This window comes from Pseudophryne corroboree, chromosome 5 (genome assembly GCF_028390025.1).
Source record: "Pseudophryne corroboree isolate aPseCor3 chromosome 5, aPseCor3.hap2, whole genome shotgun sequence".
NCBI lineage: Eukaryota > Metazoa > Chordata > Amphibia > Anura > Myobatrachidae > Pseudophryne > Pseudophryne corroboree.
Window position 1 is genome coordinate 200144632 of NC_086448.1, and position 13526 is coordinate 200158157.

Below are 13526 nucleotides of genomic sequence, written 5' to 3' on the forward strand. Positions count from 1 at the left end.
AAGATGGAGTCTCTGAGAGTGGTGATCTCAGGTCTGGAGGAGGGGGGAATTCCTGGTGTTTCTGGACATCAAGGATGTGTACCTTCATATTCTGATTTGGCCGCCTCATCAGGCTTATCTAAGGTTTGCACTAGAGGACTGTCACTACCAGTTTCAGGCCCTGCCATTTGGCCTCTCTACGGCACCGAGGGTATTCACCAAGGTAATGGCAGAGATGATGTTTCTCCTCCGCAAGCAGGCAGTGAACATAATACTGTACCTGGATGACCTGCTGATAAAAGGTTGTTGGTCAGCATTGCCCTCTCAACCCAATTACTTTAGGATCATGGATGGATTCTGAACTACCAAAATCCCACCTGGAACCAACACGAAGGCTTCAGTTTCTGGGGATGATACTGGACACGGAGGAACAGAAGGTATTCCTTCCGTTGGAAAAGGCATTGGTAATCCAGTCGATGTCCTAAAACCATCCCGGATATTGGTGCATCTATACATTCACCTTCTGGGAAAGATGGTCGCCTCTTACAAGGCTCTGCAGTATGGAAGGTTTCATGCACGGCCCTTCCAGCTGGATCTGCTGGACAAATGGTCCGGATGGCATCTTCACATGCACCAGAGGATACATCTGTCGCCAACGGCCAGGATTTCTCTTCTGTGGTGGCTTCAGACTTCTCACCTGACTGAGGGTTGAAGGTTCTGAATTCAAAATTGGGATCTACTAACCACAGACGCAAGCCTCAGAGGTTGGGGAGCAGTCACCAAGGGGCAACAGTTCCAAGTAAAATGGTCAAGTCAGGAAACCATTCTTCCGATCAACATTCTGGAACTAAGGGCCATATACAACGCCCTTCTACTAGCATTGCATCTTCTTCAAAATTACGCCATTCAGGTTCAGTCGGACAATGTGACGGCAGTAACGTACATAAACCGACAGGGTGGAACGAAGAGCAGAGCAGCAATGTCAGAGGTAACAAGAATTCTCCTCTGGGCAGAAAGACACGCGGTGGTGCTCATTCCGGGAGTAGACAACTGGGAAGCGGACTTCCTCAGCAGACATGACCTCCACCCGGGAGAGTGGGGCCTTCTCCCGCAGGTGTTCGAGTCCTTAACACGTCGGTGGGGAATTCCACAAATAGACATAATGGCCTCTTCTCTCAACAAGAAGCTAAAGCGGTATTGTTCCAGGTCGAGAGACCCGCAAGCAGTGACGGTGGACTCTCTGGTTTCCACCTCTTCCACTGATCCCAAGAATTCTCAAAAGAATAAAAAGGGAAAAGGTTCAAGCAATTCTTATTGCTCTAGATTGGCCATGAAGGGCCTCGTACGCGGATCTACTGGAGATGCTCCTAGAGGACCCATGACCTCTGCCTCTTCGAGAGGATCTTCTGCAACAGGGGCTTTTCGTCTATCAAGACTTACCACGGATACGTTTTACGGCATGGAAGTTGAGCATCAGATTCTAGCCCGGAAAGGCATTACGGACAAGGTTATTCCAACCCTGATCCAAGCCAGAAAAGGGGTAACGTCTAAACATTACCACTGTATTTGGAAAAAAATATGTCTCGTGGAGTGAAAACAGGAAATTTCCTGCAGTGGAATTTCGACTGGGATGTTTTTCTCCTTTTTTCTACAGTCAGGTGTGGATGTGGGCCTACGTTTGGGCTCCTTGAAAGTCCAGATTTCGGCCTTTTCTTCCAGAAGCAATTGGCTTATCTCCCTGAGGTTCAGACATTTTTGAAGGGGGTTCTGCGCATCCAACTGCCCTTTGTGCCTCCTACGGCACCTTGGTATCTCTACATGGTGTTACAGTTCCTACAATCGGAATGGTTTGAGCCTTTACAGGAGGTTGATGTAAAGTTTCTTACGTGGAAGACCATCACACTGTTGGCCTTGGCTTCTCGTAGTCCATAGAGGATACTAAGCGCCCGCCCGGTGCTTCGTGTTTCCTGCACTGTTACTTCGGTAAGTAATGTTGTTCGTTGAGCTGTTGCTGTTCCTGTTCAAGTTTGGTTAGCATGGCTTTCCTCTTGTTTGTGTGTGCTGGTTCGAATCTCACCACTGTTCTGTTACATCCTTCCTCAGGATATGTCCGTCTCCTCGGGCACAGTTTCTAGACTGAGTCTGGTAGGAGGGGGGAGCCAGTGCACACTATTGATTTCTTAAAGTGCCCAAGGCTCCTAGTGGATCCGTCTATACCCCATGGTACTGATGTGGACCCCAGTATCCTCTAAGGACTACGAGAAAAGGATTTACAGGTAGGTAATTAAAATCCTATTTTTTTCTCCTAATACACTGCTCAGTTTACCCTTTTTTATGGCATAAATGTATCATGAGACTGAGGGAACAAGTGCTAAGCTTTTCAATACATCACCTTGCAGTAGTGCAGCAATAAATGAAAAAGATATGATTTCAGCGCAAAACAGTTAAAAGTTGCATATAGAATGCTGTATATATTTACAGCTACTTTAAGCAGATTGGTAATATTAGGATATCTGAAACTTGGTTCTTCTTATTAGAGATGAGCGGGTCCTTTTAGTATCAGTACAGGGGTGTTCTGTTTTATGTCTGGAGTATATGACAAGGGGTGCTCTGTCCACCTAGGGGCGACCTGTCCATACATCCAGGAGCTCTGCCCTAGTGTTAATTAAAAAACCCAGTATACTGTGTGTACATCAATGGGCTGGTGTGTCCTATCAGTATCAGTCCAGGGGTGCTCTGTCTGTCATCTGGTGTATCTGACAAAGGGTGCTCTGTCCACCTAGGGATAATCTGTCCATACATCCAGAGGCTCTGCCCCAGTGTTAATTAAAAACCCAGTATACTGCATCTGGTGTATCTGACAAGGGGTGCTCTGTCCAACTAGAGGTGATCTGTCCATCCAGTGGCTCCATCCCAGTGTAAAATTAAAATAATAAAAGCCAAAAAGCCTAAAATGTATTTATTTATATATATATATATATATATATATATATATATATAATTTTTTTTTGTGCTGTACCCCAGTCTACTATACAATTTTTATTTTACTTTCATAAGGGGTGTCCATGACACCATAGAGTGGGAATAGAACCTGTGGCGAGCACAGCTCGCCTGCAAACCCGCACGGGGCTTGTTGCACTCGAACCCCCTCCCCCCGCCGGCATTCCGCTGCTGGGATCCCGCGGTTGGTATGCTGACCGCTGGGATCCCCAGCGGCGGTAACGCATATCCAACCCATTCAACCTGCTACTTCTCTGCAAACGTACAAATCTTGCTCCGCCAACCTGTGTGCTCTGGCGCAGATTGAAGAATAGGACAAGTGAGATGCAGCATTCGCTTTGCTGAGCAGCTGTTTTGTGCTTTGCAAATTTCTTCCAGAGAGTTTCAAGATCTGAAGGGAAACTAAGGGGGACATGTACTAAGCAGTGATAAAAGTGGAGAAGTGAGCCAGTGGAGAAGTTGCCCATGGCATCCAATCAGCATTGACGTAACATTTATCATTTGTATACTATAAAAGTATACAGAGCAGCTGATTGGTTGCCATGGGCAACTTCTCCACTGGCTCACTTCTCCACTTTTATCACTGCTTAGTACATGTCCACCTACTGTAAATGGATTATTTGCAGGAAGCAACATCAAAATTATACTTGATACATTCACAATTTTATAGATAGAGGCCCTCATTCTGAGTTGATCGCTCGCTAGCTGCTTTTAGCAGCATTGCACATGCTAAGCCGCTGCCCTCTGGGAGTGTATTTTAGCACAGCAGAATTGCGAGCGAAAGATTAGCAGAACTGCTATTAAATATTTCCCTGCAGTTTCTGAGTAGCTCCAGACCTACTCCTAGATTGCGATCACCTCAGTCCGTTTAGTTCCTGGTTTGACGTCACATTATGAGAAGAGGCAAGAGGAAGAGGACAGTGTCAAGAAGGTGATTAAAAATCAGAGAGCCACGCGCAATCAGGAACACACAGGCTTTCACCTCCACTCCTATATTGGTGTGGAACGGAAAGGACTTCAACCAAGCAAATATATAATTACCACATTACTGGACAAACTGAAAAACTAGGGGCCAAAGCCTCCAAATTTGTACCCCCCTTTTCCATTTTCAGGGATTAAGATAATCTCAGATTTAATGCTGAGATGCAAATAAACTGGTGTATACCACAAGATCAAGATTGGATATTTTCCCTCTATGGACTCTGGAGACTTATTTTGTGAAAATCTTGTGGGTTTCTTTCCCCCCATTTTTTTATAGCATTTTTTTTAGAGATGAGCGGGTTCGGTTCCTCTGAATCCGAACCCGCCCGAACTTCATGTTTTTTTACACGGGTCCGAGCGACTCGGATCTTCCCGCCTTGCTCGGTTAACCCGAGCGCGCCCGAACGTCATCATCACGCTGTCGGATTCTCGCGAGGCTCGGATTCTATCGCGAGACTCGGATTCTATATAAGGAGCCGCGCGTCGCCGCCATTTTCACACGTGCATTGAGATTGATAGGGAGAGGACGTGGCTGGCGTCCTCTCCGTTTAGAAATAGATAGGAGAGTGAGAGTGAGACACTTCATTTACTGGAGCTTAGGAGGAGTACTCAGAGAGTGCAGAATTTTGCTGATAGTAGTTAGTTAGTTATACTAGTGACTGACCAGTGAGACCACCAGTGCAGTTTTATTATTATTTAATATAATCCGTTCTCTGCCTGAAAAAAACGATACACAGTGACTCAGTCACATACCATATCTGTGCTCAGCCCAGTGTGCTGCATCATCTATGTATAATATCTGACTGTGCTCACACAGCTTAATTGTGGGGGAGACTGGGGAGCAGTTATAGGTTATAGCAGGAGCCAGGAGTACATATTAAACAGTGCACACTTTTGCTGCCAGAGTGCCACTGCCAGTGTGACTGACCAGTGACCTGACCACACTGACCACCAGTATATTGTGATTGTCTGCCTGAAAAAGTTAAACACTCGTCGTGTGACTTGTGTGGTGTTTTTTTATTCTATAAAAAACTCATTCTGCTGACAGACAGTGTCCAGCAGGTCCGTCATTATATAATATATACCTGTCCGGCTGCAGTAGTGATATATATATATTTTTTATATCATTATTTATCATCCAGTCTATACTAGCAGCAGACACAGTACGGTAGTTCACGGCTGTAGCTACCTCTGTGTCGGCACTCGGCAGTCCATCCATAATTGTATACCACCTACCCGTGGTTTTTTTTTCTTTCTTCTTTATACATACTACATCTCATTATCAACCAGTCTATATTAGCAGCAGACACAGTACGGTAGTCCACGGCTGTAGCTACCTCTGTGTCGGCACTCGGCAGTCCATCCATAATTGTATACCACCTACCCGTGGTTTTTTTTTCTTTCTTCTTTATACATACTACATCTCATTATCATCCAGTCTATATTAGCAGCAGACACAGTACGGTAGACCACGGCTGTAGCTACCTCTGTGTCGGCACTCGGCAGTCCATCCATAATTGTATACCACCTACCCGTGGTTTTTTTTTCTTTCTTCTTTATACACACTACATCTCATTATCATCCAGTCTATATTAGCAGCAGACACAGTACGGTAGTCCACGGCTGTAGCTACCTCTGTGTCGGCACTCGGCAGTCCATCCATAATTGTATACCACCTACCCGTGGTATTTTTTTCTTTCTTCTTTATACACACTACATCTCATTATCATCCAGTCTATATTAGCAGCAGACACAGTACGGTAGTCCACGGCTGTAGCTACCTCTGTGTCGGCACTCGGCAGTCCATCCATAATTGTATACCACCTACCCGTGGTTTTTTTTTCTTTCTTCTTTATACATACTACATCTCATTATCATCCAGTCTATATTAGCAGCAGACACAGTACGGTAGTCCACGGCTGTAGCTACCTCTGTGTCGGCACTCGGCAGTCCATCCATAATTGTATACCACCTACCCGTGTTTTTTTTTTCTTTCTTCTTTATACATACTACATCTCATTATCAACCAGTCTATATTAGCAGCAGACACAGTACGGTAGTCCACGGCTGTAGCTACCTCTGTGTCGGCACTCGGCAGTCCATCCATAATTGTATACCACCTACCCGTGGTTTTTTTTTTCTTTCTTCTTTATACATACTACATCTCATTATCAACCAGTCTATATTAGCAGCAGACACAGTACGGTAGTCCACGGCTGTAGCTACCTCTGTGTCGGCACTCGGCAGTCCATCCATAATTGTATACCACCTACCCGTGGTTTTTTTTTCTTTCTTCTTTATACATACTACATCTCATTATCAACCAGTCTATATTAGCAGCAGACACAGTACGGTAGTCCACGGCTGTAGCTACCTCTGTGTCGGCACTCGGCAGTCCATCCATAATTGTATACCACCTACCCGTTGTTTTTTTTTTCTTTCTTCTTTATACATACTACATCTCATTATCAACCAGTCTATATTAGCAGCAGACACAGTACGGTAGTCCACGGCTGTAGCTACCTCTGTGTCGGCACTCGGCAGTCCATCCATAATTGTATACCACCTACCCGTGGTTTTTTTTTTCTTTCTTCTTTATACATACTACATCTCATTATCATCCAGTCTATATTAGCAGCAGACACAGTACGGTAGTCCACGGCTGTAGCTACCTCTGTGTCGGCACTCGGCAGTCCATCCATAATTGTATACTAGTATCCATCCATCTCCATTGTTTACCTGAGGTGCCTTTTAGTTGTGCCTATTAAAATATGGAGAACAAAAATGTTGAGGTTCCAAAATTAGGGAAAGATCAAGATCCACTTCCACCTCGTGCTGAAGCTGCTGCCACTAGTCATGGCCGAGACGATGAAATGCCAGCAACGTCGTCTGCCAAGGCCGATGCCCAATGTCATAGTACAGAGCATGTCAAATCCAAAACACCAAATATCAGTAAAAAAAGGACTCCAAAACCTAAAATAAAATTGTCGGAGGAGAAGCGTAAACTTGCCAATATGCCATTTACCACACGGAGTGGCAAGGAACGGCTGAGGCCCTGGCCTATGTTCATGGCTAGTGGTTCAGCTTCACATGAGGATGGAAGCACTCAGCCTCTCGCTAGAAAAATGAAAAGACTCAAGCTGGCAAAAGCAGTAGCACCGCAAAGAACTGTGCGTTCTTCGAAATCCCAAATCCACAAGGAGAGTCCAATTGTGTCGGTTGCGATGCCTGACCTTCCCAACACTGGACGTGAAGAGCATGCGCCTTCCACCATTTGCACGCCCCCTGCAAGTGCTGGAAGGAGCACCCGCTGTCCAGTTCCTGATAGTCAGATTAAAGATGTCAGTGTTGAAGTACACCAGGATGAGGAGGATATGGGTGTTGCTGGCGCTGGGGAGGAAATTGACCAGGAGGATTCTGATGGTGAGGTGGTTTGTTTAAGTCAGGCTCCCGGGGAGACACCTGTTGTCCGTGGGAGGAATATGGCCGTTGACATGCCTGGTGAAAATACCAAAAAAATCAGCTCTTCGGTGTGGAAGTATTTCAACAGAAATGCGGACAACAGGTGTCAAGCCGTGTGTTGCCTTTGTCAAGCTGTAATAAGTAGGGGTAAGGACGTTAACCACCTCGGAACATCCTCCCTTATACGTCACCTGCAGCGCATTCATAATAAGTCAGTGACAAGTTCAAAAACTTTGGGCGACAGCGGAAGCAGTCCACTGACCAGTAAATCCCTTCCTCTTGTAACCAAGCTCCCGCAAACCACCCCACCAACTCCCTCAGTGTCAATTTCCTCCTTCCCCAGGAATGCCAATAGTCCTGCAGGCCATGTCACTGGCAATTCTGATGATTCCTCTCCTGCCTGGGATTCCTCCGATGCATCCTTGCGTGTAACGCCTACTGCTGCTGGCGCTGCTGTTGTTGCTGCTGGGAGTCGATGGTCATCCCAGAGGGGAAGTCGTAAGCCCACTTGTACTACTTCCAGTAAGCAATTGACTGTTCAACAGTCCTTTGCGAGGAAGATGAAATATCACAGCAGTCATCCTGCTGCAAAGCGGATAACTGAGGCCTTGACAACTATGTTGGTGTTAGACGTGCGTCCGGTATCCGCCGTTAGTTCACAGGGAACTAGACAATTTATTGAGGCAGTGTGCCCCCGTTACCAAATACCATCTAGGTTCCACTTCTCTAGGCAGGCGATACCGAGAATGTACACGGACGTCAGAAAAAGACTCACCAGTGTCCTAAAAAATGCAGTTGTACCCAATGTCCACTTAACCACGGACATGTGGACAAGTGGAGCAGGGCAGGGTCAGGACTATATGACTGTGACAGCCCACTGGGTAGATGTATGGACTCCCGCCGCAAGAACAGCAGCGGCGGCACCAGTAGCAGCATCTCGCAAACGCCAACTCTTTCCTAGGCAGGCTACGCTTTGTATCACCGGTTTCCAGAATACGCACACAGCTGAAAACCTCTTACGGCAACTGAGGAAGATCATCGCGGAATGGCTTACCCCAATTGGACTCTCCTGTGGATTTGTGGCATCGGACAACGCCAGCAATATTGTGTGTGCATTAAATATGGGCAAATTCCAGCACGTCCCATGTTTTGCACATACCTTGAATTTGGTGGTGCAGAATTTTTTAAAAAACGACAGGGGCGTGCAAGAGATGCTGTCGGTGGCCAGAAGAATTGCGGGACACTTTCGGCGTACAGGCACCACGTACAGAAGACTGGAGCACCACCAAAAACTACTGAACCTGCCCTGCCATCATCTGAAGCAAGAAGTGGTAACGAGGTGGAATTCAACCCTCTATATGCTTCAGAGGTTGGAGGAGCAGCAAAAGGCCATTCAAGCCTATACAATTGAGCACGATATAGGAGGTGGAATGCACCTGTCTCAAGCGCAGTGGAGAATGATTTCAACGTTGTGCAAGGTTCTGATGCCCTTTGAACTTGCCACACGTGAAGTCAGTTCAGACACTGCCAGCCTGAGTCAGGTCATTCCCCTCATCAGGCTTTTGCAGAAGAAGCTGGAGACATTGAAGGAGGAGCTAACACGGAGCGATTCCGCTAGGCATGTGGGACTTGTGGATGGAGCCCTTAATTCGCTTAACAAGGATTCACGGGTGGTCAATCTGTTGAAATCAGAGCACTACATTTTGGCCACCGTGCTCGATCCTAGATTTAAAGCCTACCTTGGATCTCTCTTTCCGGCAGACACAAGTCTGCTGGGGTTGAAAGACCTGCTGGTGACAAAATTGTCAAGTCAAGCGGAACGCGACCTGTCAACATCTCCTCCTTCACATTCTCCCGCAACTGGGGGTGCGAGGAAAAGGCTCAGAATTCCGAGCCCACCCGCTGGCGGTGATGCAGGGCAGTCTGGAGCGACTGCTGATGCTGACATCTGGTCCGGACTGAAGGACCTGACAACGATTACGGACATGTCGTCTACTGTCACTGCATATGATTCTCTCAACATTGAAAGAATGATGGAGGATTATATGAGTGACCGCATCCAAGTAGGCACGTCACACAGTCCGTACTTATACTGGCAGGAAAAAGAGGCAATTTGGAGGCCCTTGCACAAACTGGCTTTATTCTACCTAAGTTGCCCTCCCACAAGTGTGTACTCCGAAAGAGTGTTTAGTGCCGCCGCTCACCTTGTCAGCAATCGGCGTACGAGGTTACATCCAGAAAATGTGGAGAAGATGATGTTCATTAAAATGAATTATAATCAATTCCTCCGCGGAGACATTGACCAGCAGCAATTGCCTCCACAAAGTACACAGGGAGCTGAGATGGTGGATTCCAGTGGGGACGAATTGATAATCTGTGAGGAGGGGGATGTACACGGTGATATATCGGAGGATGATGATGAGGTGGACATCTTGCCTCTGTAGAGCTAGTTTGTGCAAGGAGAGATTAATTGCTTCTTTTTTGGTGGGGGTCCAAACCAACCCGTCATATCAGTCACAGTCGTGTGGCAGACCCTGTCACTGAAATGATGGGTTGGTTAAAGTGTGCATGTCCTGTTTATACAACATAAGGGTGGGTGGGAGGGCCCAAGGACAATTCCATCTTGCACCTCTTTTTTCTTTAATTTTTCTTTGCGTCATGTGCTGTTTGGGGAGTGTTTTTTGGAAGGGCCATCCTGCGTGACACTGCAGTGCCACTCCTAGATGGGCCCGGTGTTTGTGTCGGCCACTAGGGTCGCTTATCTTACTCACACAGCTACCTCATTGCGCCTCTTTTTTTCTTTGCGTCATGTGCTGTTTGGGGAGGGTTTTTTGGAAGGGACATCCTGCGTGACACTGCAGTGCCACTCCTAGATGGGCCCGGTGTTTGTGTCGGCCACTAGGGTCGCTTATCTTACTCACACAGCTACCTCATTGCGCCTCTTTTTTTCTTTGCGTCATGTGCTGTTTGGGGAGGGTTTTTTGGAAGGGACATCCTGCGTGACACTGCAGTGCCACTCCTAGATGGGCCCGGTGTTTGTGTCGGCCACTAGGGTCGCTTATCTTACTCACACAGCTACCTCATTGCGCCTCTTTTTTTCTTTGCGTCATGTGCTGTTTGGGGAGGGTTTTTTGGAAGGGACATCCTGCGTGACACTGCAGTGCCACTCCTAGATGGGCCCGGTGTTTGTGTCGGCCACTAGGGTCGCTTATCTTACTCACACAGCTACCTCATTGCGCCTCTTTTTTTCTTTGCGTCATGTGCTGTTTGGGGAGGGTTTTTTGGAAGGGACATCCTGCGTGACACTGCAGTGCCACTCCTAGATGGGCCCGGTGTTTGTGTCGGCCACTAGGGTCGCTTATCTTACTCACACAGCTACCTCATTGCGCCTCTTTTTTTCTTTGCGTCATGTGCTGTTTGGGGAGGGTTTTTTGGAAGGGACATCCTGCGTGACACTGCAGTGCCACTCCTAGATGGGCCCGGTGTTTGTGTCGGCCACTAGGGTCGCTTATCTTACTCACACAGCTACCTCATTGCGCCTCTTTTTTTCTTTGCGTCATGTGCTGTTTGGGGAGGGTTTTTTGGAAGGGACATCCTGCGTGACACTGCAGTGCCACTCCTAGATGGGCCCGGTGTTTGTGTCGGCCACTAGGGTCGCTTATCTTACTCACACAGCTACCTCATTGCGCCTCTTTTTTTCTTTGCGTCATGTGCTGTTTGGGGAGGGTTTTTTGGAAGGGACATCCTGCGTGACACTGCAGTGCCACTCCTAGATGGGCCCGGTGTTTGTGTCGGCCACTAGGGTCGCTTATCTTACTCACACAGCTACCTCATTGCGCCTCTTTTTTTCTTTGCGTCATGTGCTGTTTGGGGAGGTTTTTTTGGAAGGGACATCCTGCGTGACACTGCAGTGCCACTCGTAGATGGGCCAGGTGTTTGTGTCGGCCACTAGGGTCGCTTAGCTTAGTCATCCAGCGACCTCGGTGCAAATTTTAGGACTAAAAATAATATTGTGAGGTGTGAGGTATTCAGAATAGACTGAAAATGAGTGGAAATGATGGTTTTTGAGGTTAATAATACTTTGGGATCAAAATGACCCCCAAATTCTATGATTTAAGCTGTTTTTTAGGTTTTTTGGAAAAAAACACCCGAATCCAAAACACACCCGAATCCGACAAAAAAAAATCGGTTAGGTTTTGCCAAAACGCGGTCGAACCCAAAACACGGCCGCGGAACCGAACCCAAAACCAAAACACAAAACCCGAAAAATTTCCGGCGCTCATCTCTAATTTTTTTACATATTTTGTGGCAGATGACTTATTTTTGTTTTTCACAGCTCCCAGTTACACGCATGTATGCATACCTCTGTGTCCCAGTTACACGCATCTGAGCATACCTGTGTGTCTTGTTTAATTTTTTAATTTTTTTTTTTAAAGCAACCCCTTAGATGTTTTAGCAGCCCCTCCTGAGACCCCACAGCACCCCCGGATGGGGCAAGTTGAGTTCGGGTGGGTTCGGTACAGTACTTTGCAGGACTATGCAGTGAATTATTTGTTATTGAGCCCTTGCCCTAGTGGAGTTTACCACTCTACAGTTGAAAATCATTTCATACTATAAGTAGGACTGTAGAAGGAAGCAATGCTAACCTCTGTGCCCACAGCATGCCTCAGACTGGCAAGCCAGACATCTTCCTGGCTGTAAGCCACCATGAGACTCCATACTGGGCCATATTCAGTAACAGTTTGTGCTTCACAGGAGCTCCTGGCCCATCTAGTGTTGCAGTGCAATAGAAAGCTGATGCAATGCAAGATAACTGAAACTATGGGGGTAATTCCAAGTTGATCGCAGCAGGATTTTTGATAGCAATTGGGCAAAACCATGTGCACTGCAGGGGAGGCAGATATAACATGTGCAGAAAGAGTTAGATTTGGGTGGGTTATTTTATTTCTGTGCAGGGTAAATACTGGCTGCTTTATTTTTACACTGCAAATTAGATTGCAGATTGAACACACCCCACCCAAATCTAACTCTCTCTGCACATGTTATATCTGCCTCCCCTGCAGTGCACATGGTTTTGCCCAATTGCTAACAAAAATCATGCTGCGATCAACTCAGAATTACCCCCTATGTTCTTCTAACACCGCAAAGTCTTTCGATAACCCTACATAGGGAAAAGAACCCTGTACAACAAATACGCATCTTGTAAATATATGATCCCAAAATGTGGAACATCAATAATAAATCAAAATTAAGGTTGCTACGGGGGATATCTTTCATATCTTCTGGGCATGCCCTCATATACAACCACTTTGGAGAGACGTTTTAAATATGGCTAGCATAGTGTTAGGGCTCAACATCCCCCTGGACCCAGCTCTAGCGCTATTCCATTTATACGTTGATCGCCTCTCCGCAGGTGATCGATACGTCTTGGGGCATATCTTGATAGCCACTAAAGCTGCTATAGCACAATTGTGGAAGTCTGAGAATATTCCTACCTTAGCGTTTATTCAAAATAAGATTCACAAACATTTCATTTTCGAAACAGCGGAGGCTAAATATTCCTCCTCGGTTAACTCTATCCACCTGAAATGGTTAGGATGGTCCGATTATAGGAGTAGAGAAGGTAGGCTAACCGTTTATAGCTCTCCAATTGATGTGTCTGTGCTTTACCCCACCTAGATTGACCTTTACAAGAATGTTGTGTTATCAGGTATTTTCTAAGTTTATTGTATTTTAGTGCTTATTGTTTTTTCTTCTTCCATGTCTTTTCTCAGTGCTTTCTCCTTCTCATGTATCTGAACGCCTAATGTAGCCAATTGTATATTCATCCGACTGTGCGTTGTTTATATTTTGCATATGGTAACCATTCCGGACTTCCCCTGTGTTTCCCTTACCTCTTTTTTCTGTTCCCCATTTCTGTGTGTAAACTCTTCAATAAAAATTTAATGTTTAAAAAAAAAAAATTAAGGTTGACTAATTGGAGCCATTCATTTGAGTGAGTCCCTAACGTGATATACAGTAATTGAGAAGAACCTCTCTCTAATGCTCCGGCACAAAATCTAACTTTTGCCTCTCCGGCAGTTGTGCTGGATTATGATTCAGGC